General features: G+C 32.2%; 1 pseudogene; it reads right to left on the bottom strand.

Moving 5' to 3' along the window:
* Positions 1 to 14,830: 14,830 nt before the first annotated feature.
* Positions 14,831 to 14,949, bottom strand: LOC112472774 (annotated as a pseudogene).
* Between the last annotated feature and the right edge of the window lie 4 nt (positions 14,950 to 14,953).

Genomic DNA, 14,953 nt, shown 5'->3' with positions numbered 1-14,953 from the left:
AGAGAAAGTGATAATACCAGAATCCAGAATTGGAGATCTCTTGTAGAAAGTAGAATCATGGCAGGAACTGCCTATCAGGAGTTTGAAATCATGAAGCAAATATAGTAATTGCTTGAGATGATACCTGTACTTATTTGGTTAAGAAGGACAGAGGACAAAATATTCTACATTATTTGTTCTTTTTGCCCTTTGGTCTCCCATGGATCAAAAGATCCACAATCCAGGGGAAGAGAAACCTGAGAAATGTCGTTGCAGGGGTCATTCTTAGTTTGTAGAATGAAACAGGGAAAGGGCATGCATGGATCTGAGTTTTAACAGGCAAATAAATGGCCTACCTTTCTTCTTCCTTAACTTTTTTTCCCATTCATTTTGTACCACCTCTATCTTCTCTTCCTCTTAAATCCCAGCATGACATAAGTGCAAAGAGCTGTAGTTCACTAAGTAGGAGGATGACAGACAGAGAAGGAACAGAACAGAGTGAGGGACATTGAGAGAGTCATTCTTGTTTTAGGCCTCACTTATTTGAAACATCATCAGACATATTTTACATTACATTTTACTCTAATGAAAATGGATATGACTAACAATGAATATTACATTTTCATAAGATACACATAGAAATTAATGTGGTACTTTGTAGCAATTCCGTATGTGGGAGAGTCAGTATATTTCTAAAGCATGGAATAAACTCTTCTATAAATAGAAACTGTGGATTTCATTTTGTTTCCTTGACTTGCAAAAGAGTCTAGTCTATATATGCTTAGATTCATGCTTTGTTTTAGCACTTCTTTATGTTTTATTAACTTTAGTAATGGAAAGCATCTCTTTGTTTGAATTGGCACAATTTAATTACATCAGAGAATTCCAACTGAAAAGTTAAACTCTCATATGCAATGATGAAATCTAATATTATGCTCCATAAATATTTGAAATTTAATTGAATAGAATATATGGATTTTGCCCTTGGAATTAGCCTTATAATACATTCATATATGAAACAAAATTGATTTTAGTGATTAAAGTACAATAACTTCGCACCCAAGTTAAGATAAAAATAACAAAATTACTGAGCTATTTCCACTATGAAATACTGAATGCTTATATATTTTAACCTGATCATGCAAATTCTCTTTTCTAGGCCTGTAACAAATCAGTCTCACAATTGGGGTAGATGAACTTTCTTTCATACTGCTTAGTAATTAATGGTAGCAGAATGATCTTTAAAGTTGGGGCACTGTAATCAAACGTGCCAAAAGAGTTTCACTGGGCTATCAATTTGTTGTCTGATTTGTGTGGTCCTATTAAACAAAAACAATGCAAAAAAAGCAGAATTATGTGAATTTCAAGGAACTTCAGACCTACATAAAAGATATTTAAATATTTCAAGAGCTAAAAAATTGTGAAATCCTAAAAAGTGATACAGCCACCTGGGAGGGAGTGCAGAAGGAGAATTGGATGACATTAACTAGAGGTGTACTGGGTAATGGTTAACAATCAGCTCTTTGAGAGGTACAGAGAACTCTCATCTTTTGTGCATGCTGATTTCTGTGGTGTAAATACTTTCACTATTCCTAGTTCATCACTGGTGTGGTGTCACTGAACACAGATTTGGGAAGAGATACACAGTAACTCACCATTATAAAGTATTTCTACCATACTGATACAATAAACATAACTTCAAGAAATAGATAATAGTAAAATGTAGTAAAACAATTACATACTGATGAGTTTTGAGTATTCATGACTTTTGTTTTCAAAACAATTTATTTAATTGTAAGTGTATGTAATTTAATTTTTAATAATAGCCGTGTTTAATAACAAGTTGGCTTGCACAATTCCTGAAATTTTAACTCAGTTCTCAGGAGGCTGTATAGACTAGGTCTAGCACAATGATGGTAATGACTCATACTTAGGGATGTGAACCATATGGGCTATAAGAACTAGGAAACCTCTCCTATATTTCAAATAATTAATAGAGTTTGGTATGCTCCCTTGACATATCAGAGAGTAGTACATTAAGTATCTCAGTCCATAGCACTGGTCATATATAAAACCTCAGCTGGCCTAGGATACAAACAAAATTTGTTTAGATTATATAATAGTTTCTTTAGTAGCAAAGTATCTTACTTAATATTTTTGTTAAAGAATCTCTACCTATAAGGCTTAACATTAGAACTGTGTGTTAATACAAATATGTTAATGTTAGTACTATAATCCAAATTAAAAAGTGAATTTTTGGTAAATTTACATAGATTTAGAATTTTAAGATAAAATTTTATGACATTTATACTTAGTAGTATAATATATGAGAAATTAAATTTCTCCTATCTATAAGTTTAATTTTTTCAATGGCTAAGAATGTTTACATATTTGGAATACTTGCTACATCAGACAATTTAAATGCAGTATTTTAAAAGGAAATCAAATATAAGTGCAATATAAAACATTTAAGAGAGTTTAAGTTTGTAAATGAGATTGTATATTAAAGTCTCTTTAAGATACTTTGTCGAAATATAAAAATGGAATGAGTTTTTAAAACTAATAAGTGCAAAGAAATAGATGATTAAATATATCGAATGTTAGTTTTTAAAAACCAAATACACTTCTGAGCATAAAAATTAACTTCAAGAAAAAAATCTCATTGGCAAACAATCTATTGCTGATATTTGGGGATGGATGTTAATCTATTCTGAGACGAGCATGATTTCATTCTGGTAATATGCACTTGAGAATGAAATATGAGCCAAGAGCTAGTAGAAATGAAAGGAGAAGAAAAAATCTATATAAAAAGTAAGGTAAACCTTTAGAGCCCAGATTGAAAACTGGCAAATCGACTTTTGGTTGGGGTACAGAAGATTTTAAAACATTGTCAAGTAATTGTTATCACTTAAACATTGGGTGCTTTCAGATAAAAATTAAAATTTCCAACTCCTTTTGAAAAACCTCAAGATCAGGCAATATTAAATTTTTTTTTTTTAAGATCAGGCAATATTGAATTTGCATTTCTGCATCTATCAGCTGGAGCTGAGAAGTGCCTGCTCCCTGCAGATGGGGCAAGCCCTCTCCACGGTCCTCACCTGACTGCTTGCTTCACTCATTTGGCTCATCTAGAGACTGAATGAGAAGCTCTGTCATTGAGTCAGGTGAAAGTTTTAGAGAACCTATTTTTAAATTCTAATTACAAAATCTTGTTTCATTTCTATAGAGTATATTTTAAGATGATTTAGGGGAAAGTGTGGATTTTACCAAAAACTCCTTTGAGTGTTAGTAGTTTAAGTGGTGTTAAAGGTTTGGTAGAAATGAAGAGAAATGAAGCAATAAGCTGTAAAGTAAACAAATAAAGACCTACCAAAGCCTTCATAAGCCAAGGGTTTCACCAAAATATGAATTACCTCTTTTCTTCGAGATTTCTAGCTAATCAACATGATGTGAAGTGATTAGTTTATCTCACATCATTCTCTTAATTCATCATTAAATTTGAGAGAAAGGTAAATTTGGAAGTTTAGTAGACTAGGAACAAGAGATCATTTCTCACTTAATTGCACTGTTGGTTCAAATATAAATTTTATTAGCAGTTACCACATAATGTATTCTCATTCCTTTCTTTATATTTGTTGATAGACTTAGTTTACTAATTCTGAAATATCTGAACTATGTGGGCTAGTGTGGTTAATCTTTTCATTCCTTTTACCATATTGATAGAGAGTGAAACATAATCATTAGAAGTGAAGCTTTATAGCAGCAAGTTGTGCCTGCCTTACATGGAATTGACCTCATGCATTCTTTAATGACAAATCTTCATGTTTTCATTCACTGTTCTATAGGTATGCCTGATATTCTTGCTACAGACAGATTAAAGATTAAACTCTAAAGAATGTTCTCCCTATAGATTAGTCATAGGGAAGGGCAAGTGACTAAATCGGCCCAGGAAAAGCACCAGGCTTTTGGGTTTTATCTAAATAATGTACTTTGAGTTGAAGCAGTTAAATCTTCCTTCAAATACAACTTTTCTACCTAGACTATTACAAAAAAAGAATACCTTTAGAGTTTTATGAAATTTAATATATTGCACTCAGGTTTCCCTTCTCCCCGACACACAAATATTTAAGTATTACATTGCTCAAGTTAAAATAATATAGTTGGCAGTATAGAAATATTTTTCATTTTAATACAGTAATTCAAAAACTGAATTAAATATATCACTGCAAATTGACTTTTATAAATACATTCAGAAATAGCAATGAAAACCAAATTGATCTGAATATAAGTATGTAAATTAACATATTTTTTAAAGTCCTAACGTGTGAAAAAAGTTAACCTCAAAGACATTTGCAAGTTAGGTTTTTTGTTTAAATTACAAAACTTATAGCAAAAATCCAGTCCCTTAAATAAGAAACATTTGTGGCTAAAACAAAAATTAAACACATTATGAAAATATATAGTGTAGCATGAAAAGCTTAGGATTTTGATCAGATATATCACACTTGATGTAATTGGGCCAATTGCTTACTGGTAATCATGAACAAGATACTGTTTGATTCTTATTTTTCTCTGCTATAAAACAATGATAATAAAAATTGTATTAGAATTATTAGGTTGAATGATATATTTACAATATTTGACTATTTTTGACCTAGAACAAAGACATTTTTTTATCATTTAAAAGAATAACGATAACAAAGAGGAGAAATGAAAATACAAGATTTCTCCCCTATTTTAATAATGTCTTTATTAATATTTCCCTGTGCCTACTACCTCTTTGTTTTATAAAGACATCAGTGGTTATTTATATCCCATATCATATTAATTGTTATCATTCAATAAAGAGTATATCTTATTTAATGATTGGATTATTATTACCACTTTTAATTATTATTCATCATGCTTCTAGGGAACCAAATAAGGCATGCCCCCAAAGTGAGAGCAATTTATTTTCTTATGACTGACAAAACTGAAGGTAAGTCACATAAACATTTCCAACATTTTGTCTGTCTTTGTTGCTTTTTCTTGTTATAGTCCCTTCTCAACTATCTTTTAAAAAGTTTCTCAATTGTTTTCTAAGGAATACCAAATTTCTTTGATATCATAAAATATATTTCCTGGAAAATCATATTCACTGGTAAATTATTTTGGAAAATACTGGGTTAAATAAAAGTAAACAGATTTTTTAAGTTAAGACTTCTCGGAATCTCTAATATGCTATCTCTTCATTGTGAATCCCCAAGAGAGGAACAGAGTATGAAAATTTTTCCAAACTTATCCAAGAAAAACACTATTTTTCTTGGATTAACTTTTGAGATCACAAGGTATGTTCCTTGGAATATAATTTGCCAATGTATGTAGTAATTGTCCTTGATAACTCAAATTTACTTTTAAAAAATTTTGAAGCTGTCAGATAGGTTGAGATGAAAGCCCAGACCTTTATGGTAATAAGACAATATTTAAGTAAATAAGAAATTCAGCGTGATCTCTGACATCACAGTTCCAGAACCCTTAGATGTTTTATCCACAACCTCACTCAGTAAGAAAAAATTTCCTGTAGAAGGAGAAATTTACCGGGCCCGAATCAACTAGATGGCCAGGTAGCTAAGTTAACATTTGAATGCAGACATTTTATCCTCAGATAATAAAGAGGGGCCTACAATGGACTTTCCACTTTTCTATTTCCTCATAATGATAGAATTGAAATACTTCAAAATAAATTTTAGTCCATGTTCACTGTGGTTTGCAAATGACATTTGAGGTTTGGAAGAGAGCATGTTGGCAGTGTTTTACACTGAGCAAGACAGTTGTGCAAACTGTACAGCATCCTTCTCATGTGCCACTTCCTGTAAAGAACCTACCTCATAAAGCATGTGGACATATCATATTAAATATATTAAAGCCAAATTTTTAAATTAAACTTTTAATTTTTAGATTATTAGAGAAGGGCAAACTTTAATTGATTTATTTTAATGGCACAATGAGAAAAGGAGTCATGTATTTAAAAATGACATAAAAATTCAGTTCAGAGCAGTCAGAATATCTGAACTGAATAAATGTCACACTATTCCTAAAACATATTTTAATAGTTCCAATTTAACTGAAGAGGGTTCTTCAGTGTCCAGTACATGGTGTAGAACATGATGTGCTAGCTATTGATGAAATAGTCCAATTTGGCTTTTTCTCACTAGAATCAAACAACCGTGAACTGCCAAAGATATGAAGTATGTATGTAGAAGGTGGCTGCGCATTTCCATTTACTTGGGAAAATCTTAGCCATGTTTTGTTCCAGTCAAACATATTTGGATTTGGAGGGTAAATATATGGTTGCCTTGTGAAAAATTCATTGCTATTTCAGGTGAGTTTAATATAGCTCAGATGCATCTAGCATGACCCATTCCCATGTTAGTGCACATTTGACGTCAATTCCTTCTCCTATGAAAGGTAGCTTAAAATTTTCAATACAATTAGTGTCTATGACCTTATTTTTATGCTTCATTAAATATAGCAGCAGAATAATAAATCCAAACTATCCAAATTTATTCAGATCCTACTACACTCTACCTGTTTTCTTACTTTATCTGCTTGTTAAGACTAGTATGGAAATGGTGGTAAAAATATTAAAGATAGTCAATGACACAGGTACCATCTGGTAAATGAGAATGAAGGAAATGTATTTAGGCAGGATATGGTTTCTTTAATCCTTCATCTTTTACAAACTCTGACTCATAATCAATTACTTGTCATTTCAACTTGGAGGTATATGGTCGTATTAAACAGTGAGGAAGAAATAAGAAGAAGAACTGAAATAGAAATACAGAATCCTTGTCTCAGGTAAAAGTGATTTCCTTCAATTCACGGGGACGCAACTATAAAGATAACTTGACAAAAAAAAATGAATGAATTTGAAATGTGCTCTGAGAATAATCGATCTCACTGATTTAAAAATATTTAAAGTATTCTGTGGAGTGTGGTAAAGCTCTTATGGAGCTAAGAGTTTAAATATATTGGCACTCTCTTCTTTGATCAATATTAGCTGAAATGCTAATACTAACTAAGCTTATGAAGATGTTATAATTATTTATCTAGGAAAGGAAGTTATAAAATAATGTTCTTCTGAGTTCTTAGATACATCAAAAGAATTTCACCTTGAACTTAGTAACATTGTCAATTTACTGATGCATTTGGAATTGCAATTGTACTGGTACATTTAATGGGCTTAGCTAAAAAATTAAAAGTAATAATACACTTTATATTAGGCTGGTTTTAAACAGATGATTTGCTTTAGTGACAGATAATACACCAAAATATACTGTGTATCAATTTAAAATTTTCTTTAGGGCTTGCCAGATTTTAAGTGGCTTTTCTCTTAGCATTTACAGTATAACACTGACATATCACGGTTACTTGAAGCTGTTTTTATTTTAATGGAGGAAAAAAGAAAAGTAAAAAATAAGATTGGAAGTCATAATAACAAAATAAATGAGACTTTTATTTCATGCATTTAAAGATTTCCAAGAATGAATACTAAAAAGAAACATTTTTAAAAGTCATTGGGCTATATAAATATTTCTATTAAAAATCTACAAGCCTGTGATTTAAAAATACAGATACTATATGTCATATCCCAATGCTCTAAATTCTTTATAAAAAGGTATATTTGGCCTCTAGTTCATCTGCTCTAGTAATTTAGTCTCAAAATGGCTTAAGTAACTTATTTATTTTTAATAATTTATTTCAGTTACCCAGACGAGGTCTTAATTTCTCTAGGTGTTTTGGCGACTTTTGGCGACTTCTTTTCAGTGAAGAGCTATGAAATTTCAGAAAAGGCATTAAACATATTGATATTATTTCACTAGCATATTTGCCACAGTATCAGTCGGATATTAACATAAGTGTCTGTAGGCAGATTTCTCGTCAACATAAAGGAATTTTAGGTCAATAAAGTTGACAGAATTGCAATGTTTGGTTATATTCCAATCTATTGACCATGTTAAAGTTATTGTGGATTGTTTTCCAAATACTGTGTGCTTGTTTTAAGTGGGTGTGAGATGATTGAAAGACAGTATCCTGATAAATGAATGAAAGAACATTGCTAACTTTATATAATAAAGCAAAAGCAAAAAAAAAAAAAAATTCCTAACCAAAGTGTCCAAAATATAAGGCAGGTGCCAAGAGAAAGAGTGAACACTTTTTTGAATACTTTGAGCTAGGACTCCCTGTATTTAAGAAAATAAGCAAATAAATAAAATCTTTTGAGAAATTAAGCATTTATTTCCTTGTGTTTTTTTTTTCGGTATTTTGTTTTTGGTGGTAGACTCTATTTACTAGGAATAAGTGAAGCACTTAGATGTTTAAGACTGATCTTTAGAAGACAAGTGCTTATTTCTTAGAAAACTTTTAGTAGTATTCTAATTCATTGTTTTCCTGAAAACAAGAGAAAGGTAGAAAAGCTAAATAACACTATATCCCAATTTAGGAAAAAATTACTTTCTATATATAGTTAATAATGTATAATATTCATGAAAATCCTAATTTGTGAATTTTAGTTTCTTTCAGAAAAACATGCTTCTGCATCATTTCAAGGTCAACTTTGATTGACTAATCAAAGTTGGAAAACATTTTGTTGGTTTAGATGCTTTATGGAAAACATTTTGTTGGTTCAGATGCTTTAGACAATCCAATCCAGTGTGAAAGTTTGTACTTCTTATTTAAAAATAACTTCTCAAGAATAAGCATACCATATCGAATTTGCAAGCCATAGACATCTCTTTGGTTTAATAGTTTTACCCTTACTAACTCTGGACTGTTGAAGTAGAGTCATTCATTAAGAAGACTTCAATTGTCTGGTATAGATTCAGGGTGGCAAGAATTGGTGAAATCTTAATTTCAGTTTAAAAATTGCATTTAAATGAATTCAATAAAAATCTCGCATTTTTACTTCTAGAGTATCTCTTTGAAATCATCTCTGTCACAGTATTAGAACTAAGGCATTCATTCCTTAGTTCTAGCAATGTAGATGGGTGGCAAATATTACCTTTGCCATCTTAAAAACATAGAAATTGGTTGTCAGGGAAGTTAACAATTCGTTTGTCATTGTAGTCAGTGGTAAATGGAACCTGAAGACAAAAAGCGCATATAAGTTGAGTTCATGTTTTGTTCACTTCATCCAACATTTTAAAGAGGCCAGACTTCCCCTGAATCCACTGGGGTAAGCAAAATCTAGAGACAGATCTTCTCAACTGCTTAGGGCTTCATTTTTTTCAGGAGCTTGGCCACAGCTGGAGAGGCAGTATGAGATTGTGGCAAGAGCTGTCGCCTGAAGTCAGCAGCGCTGGTTTTGCCACTCGCTAGCCATTGGACCTAGACCAAGCCCTTCTCTGAGTCTGTGTCCTCATCTGCAAATCAAGGCTAACACCAACCTAACTCTACATGATGGGTATTCTAAGGATCACACTGGATGACAAGTTTGAAATGTTTTTGTAGAATGCAGTGTGCTCTACCAAAATGAGACATTATCACTAACCATTGTGAGTGTCATAAACAATGCCACAATAGGTTCCTCTATTGAGGAACCAGTAGAAGATACTGTGAAGATATCTATATAGAGCTACAAGAGACCCAAAGTTCATGCTTCCATTAGGGGCAAAGAAAGGCTGAGCCCACACTTCATTCAAGGAAAGCACATGGGCAGGCAGTGTATTCATAAGGTGAACCTCAGGTCCTTACTGACATGCCTATTAGGGTATTCCTAACCTTTGGCAATATTTCTGGAAACTCAGAAGACTCTCTTATGTTTTATTCTTTTTGATTCCCTTGTCTTAGCTGCCTATCATGACCAACACGTCACTCTAGTACAGTTGACACTGAGCAAAGAAAGCTGCTTGTTCCTCTTCCAAGGGACATTTTTAAAGTTCACGCACACACACACACACGCACACACACACACACACACACGCACACACACACCCCTCTGTATGTGTGCATGTATGCATTCTCCTCAATATATCCTGTCACAATCACCTACTATTTTGCCTTGAATATAAAATCCTTCAGATCATGTCTATACTTTCTTCTCTCTGTTATAACCAGGGATAGTCATAACCGTGAAAGCAATAATAAAGTTTTCTCATCTATAGATCCGCCCCCACCAAAATAGCAGAAGCATGAAATAAAACAAAACAAACAAACAAAAACCAATGATTGGGCTCGGGTAACAGCACCTGTCTAGCTCTGTCCTGGCACCTACATGGCTACTATTGTGTTGACATGTTTTCCTTGGATCACTTCCTAAACCTATGTATTAACTTTAAATATAATTACAATGTCAATTTACTTTTTTGGCAAGAGACAATTAAATGCTGTATTAAGGAGATAAACTCAGGCCTTGCTAATCGCAGTATGACATACTACTGATAATGCACACTGAACCCGCATATAATGAAAACATGAAAATCAAAAACATCAACAGTGGAGAGAGAAATGTTAAAATACTATCAGAGAGTATATAATGGGCATTGTCAGGGACTAAATTCATAGTTTACATTGACTTAGTTTGTCCCAGGTTTAGTGCAGGGGAGGTAAAAATGGAGTGAGAATTGTAGAATTGTAGAATCTTTAACTTCCAGCTTCTCTTCCCACTTATTTATGGAGCCTGCAGAAAATATCTCACTGGCATTCTCTTATTGGTTCTTCTAGCTGCTGTAGCCACAGGCCATTTTGTCCCTCCTGCTCTTCTAGCCTCTCTCAAAAATGAAGAGGCTTCCCCCAGGCCCATGCACCAAGTGCTCCTAGCAACGTCCTAATCTTCTACTGAAACCCTCCAGATGCCAAAATGAGAGTGTACGTTCCGGAAACTTCGGTGGCTGAAGACAGGAAGCATGTGGTATGTTGTAGGTGAAGGGGTAAGAAGGCCCACCCACCCTCATTTTTTTTTTTAGCATTCAGTCATTTGAGTATCAAAGTATTGCTGTTTTGTGAGTTTTTAGTGAAAACAACTATTTCAGATTTTACTTGCAATGCCTTTTCTACCTGGGACCAAGTCATTAGTCCATGTGAGAACAACTCTGGGTAACAAACATCATGTTGAACTGTAGATTTTTTTTCCTCTCATCTGATGAAATGGTAAAACACACAGATTGTAAGGTCAAACCACTGAATGCAAGTTCCAGCTCTATCAAAATTAGTTTTGTGACTTGGGTAAGTTCTTTGACTTCTCTGTCTGGGCCTTTGTTACATTGTCTATAAATTAGGCATAAAATCCATGCCATAGTACCATGAACTTTCCAAAGATTTGGCAAAATAATTCATGATAGTGTCTGGTGTAGAGTCAAGACTCAATATCGGTTATCTTTTTTCCTTAAAATATTCAGCTTGGGGAAATCTAATTTTTAATGTGAGAAATATTGAGATAAACTAATTTCAAAAGAATGTAGGAAATACTCTTTTTATAGAAGCGTTTTTGTATGCACATGCTGGAAATTACTTATATCTTCGGGGGAGAAAAACATAGTTTTCCCATCTCGTCTATCTCCACGAGTTAATTCTTAGGCTGGGCAGATACTAAGTGTGAAGTTGTGTAACAAACTTATATCTTAGGTGACAATAGTTAATTTATTTAGGACATCTCTGTGTATTTGTTTTTAAAAATGTTTGATTTTCTTTATTGTCTAGATAGTGATGAATGTCTCATCACTATCTAGAACTGCTATTTTTAACTCCATGAGTAGATTAGCTGCAATGATGAGATGAAATGGATATTTATGGTGCATTGTAAACCATAGCCTTGATATTGCTATTCAGGATATTATTTATCAAATGACAGTAATTATACAACTGCAAGGGATACAATGGAAAATGACTAATAAAACTCATTGAAATACTCTGAAATTTAAAGCGTTCTATAAATAATAAAGATTCATGGTAGGTACATTGAAAACCCTGTTTTATCCCTAAAAATAAGCATTTCCAATAAAATAACATCTCAGGAGATGAAGAATTATCTTATGCTCAAGTGAGGCTTGATACCTGATCCTTTTTCATGTACATAGGAGGAAATATGAATTCTGGTCATAATGAGAATCTAGACATTTGTATCAGCATAAACAAAGCAGGGAGTTATTTTATGTCTTTTGAGGGTAAATCTATAAAACGAAATTTAAAAACAAGCTTTAAAAATTACATTTCATCTTTTCACATTGGTACTTTGAAGCATTAAGTTCGATTTCTAAAAATGCCTTAATAGTGGAAAATTTTGGTTGAGGAAACAAACCCTTGTGTTATAAAAATTGCCTCAGATTTCTCCAAATTGATGTTTTTTATTTATGAGTAATAAGTGCCAAAACTTATTTCAAGTTTAATGATGAATATGCTAATATCCACAAGTAATTTAACATCTTACAAAAAAACTAATTCACTATCACAATGCGAATGCTGAACTGAGTGAGTTCTTAGGAGTATTCTTGACCTCTTTTCCTTAAATAAGACCACATATAATCAAGATGTTACAAATACATTTGCACAATGTCAATTCTCCCTATATTTGGGTTAGTTGAAACAATTGGATGATATTTGCAAATAACAAAATTCAGTATATTTTATATTTTTCCCACCTTTTTCTAGGATTTTAAGATATGAAGTCATTAGCTACACAATAATTACAGATAGTTACTGGTTGAAAGGTACAGTTCTGTGAAGGACTTGAATTAGTTTTTGTTTATACTTAATCTGATAAGATTTAGAGATGTTCCTGAAAACAATGAAGAAGATTGAATAATGAACATAATACTAACAAATCAAGAATAATACAAGGTATCTAAAAATAGCACTTATTAGAATAAATAACAACTAAAAGAAATATTATGTATATGCTACTAACAAAAATTAGATCATTGTCAAAATTATACCACACTTAATAAATTGACATAGGTTTTACATTATTTTATTTTTTATTGTGCATGTTAGGTATAATTCATGCTTAGTTCTAAACTATGAAATCTTAGTATTTCAAAATTGAGTTTCAAAAAATCAGTGTCAATTAAATAATCAAATTCAGTGTTTGGATATTGAACTATAGGAAATTATGCCAATTGCATTTTATTAGAGTCAATTGTCAGTTTTACAAATTTAAAGAGACTTGAGAAGTTATGATGTGAGCAAAGAAGAGATATCTCTTGTTTGTGGTGGTTTTAACAAAGTGATAAGGAAATATACTTAAAGTTATATTTTAAGTATAACTTAAGTATATTTTAAGTATAAAAGACTCAAGTTATAGTAATAAAAAGGTTAGCTAAGTTGGACTGTGCCTTTTGTTCTAAAATGGGTATTTATCATCTCCAAGATTAAAGACCAAAAATATTTTTCTTATACATCAATCATTCTTACCACGTTATACTACGTGCTGACACTGAATATGGTGTTCATTGTGGGGAATTTAGATTTTCTGTGTTCAACTTATTTAAAAAGCAAAGATACTATTTTCAGAAGGCCATTAATTTTAAACTATTAAACATAAGACACTTACGGATATAAGTTTACAGCATTTAAATTAGCATTTTTGAATCATTTCTTTAAAATCCTCTATCTTATCCAGAGATTAAGGCTTATTTGTAGATATGTTCCTCTTTAGCAAGTACCAACAGTAAGGCCACCATATAGAGATTTAATGCTCAGTTATTTCTTCTTTTTCTGGTTGGTTTCTTGGCTAAACTACACCAGGATATTTCTCTTCATTAGCAAAAAATACATAAAATAATAACATAATAAAAAATAAAAACAAACAAAAACAAAACAGAACAAAAAAAGCCTGACTGAATTTAGCTTTTCTTGTTAATTGAGAGAACATTTTTATAAACGAGACATATTATAAAAGAAAGACACTCTATATTTAGACTTCCTTTTATAAAACCTACGTTAGGGTATTGGGGAAGTTTACTGTCACCTTTGTTCTGGACTATTTCTGAAAAAGGCAACTTTTATTTGATAATATGGAGCATATTTTTAAAACTAGCGGACAATGTCAAAAACATTTTCTCCAATCTAATGCTGTACAGAGAAGGGATTTTTGTTCAGAAGGCGTGTTTTAATCTCAGAAGAAATCAGATGTGTATAATAACACACAATTAAAGGTACTGCTGTGATTTATATTACATGAGTAAAATTGTACTAAAATTTTTGTCTAAATTCAGAGTTGAATTTCCTACAAAATTAATAAAACTTTACTTGCAAGGGCCTCTCCCACAGCCTTGGAAGCAGCACACCATGTTCATAAGAATATGCATTATGTAAAGTTTGCAAAATATTTTAACCACAATCAGTTAAGACCACTGCCTCCTTCCATTTCCACTTCCCACACTTCCCCTCTTGTCAGGTACTATTAGAGTGGACACATCTGGAGGATTTGGCACAAAGTTATGTTTAGTTGACAATATATTTAGTATCAAATGGTTTGAGAGAATGATGCTCTACCAATTTATATCTGCTCAGATCTGACCTTAACTTTTTCTCTTCCTTTATACTATTGGAATATTAGCGTTCGAGATTCTAGAACGTAATAAAAAATATTTGAAAAGCATCTGACAAAGTATTTTATCTTATTCTTCAGTAAAAGATGAAAAGGATGGGGTAGGTTACAGCATAAAAAGAACTTGCAGCTGGTTGAGAATTCAATAAATGTTTATCACCTGTGAATTCTATTTATAACTTTAATCTTTTTTTTTTTTTACCATGGAATTGTGCATTAATTTTGATATTTTTTCTTTTTTGTTTTTAGGTGAGGCAACCCTTGGTTGACCTCACAGATTGCAAAGACCTTGTCAGCTTACAATCTCTTATATTTTTTTATTTTTTATGCCTACAGCACCTGGTCTTCCTAGGCAGTCTCCCATCCAAGTACTAACCAGGCCCAACCCTGCTTAGCTTCTGAGATCAGACGAGATCAGGCTTGTTCAGGGTAGCATGGCTATAGATTAAT

The sequence above is a fragment of the Pteropus alecto genome, unplaced genomic scaffold (genome assembly GCF_000325575.1).
Source record: "Pteropus alecto unplaced genomic scaffold, ASM32557v1 scaffold70, whole genome shotgun sequence".
In the NCBI taxonomy this organism is placed as follows: domain Eukaryota; kingdom Metazoa; phylum Chordata; class Mammalia; order Chiroptera; family Pteropodidae; genus Pteropus; species Pteropus alecto.
Note: the sequence above shows the minus strand (reverse complement) of the source record. Positions and strands in the feature narration are given on the sequence as shown.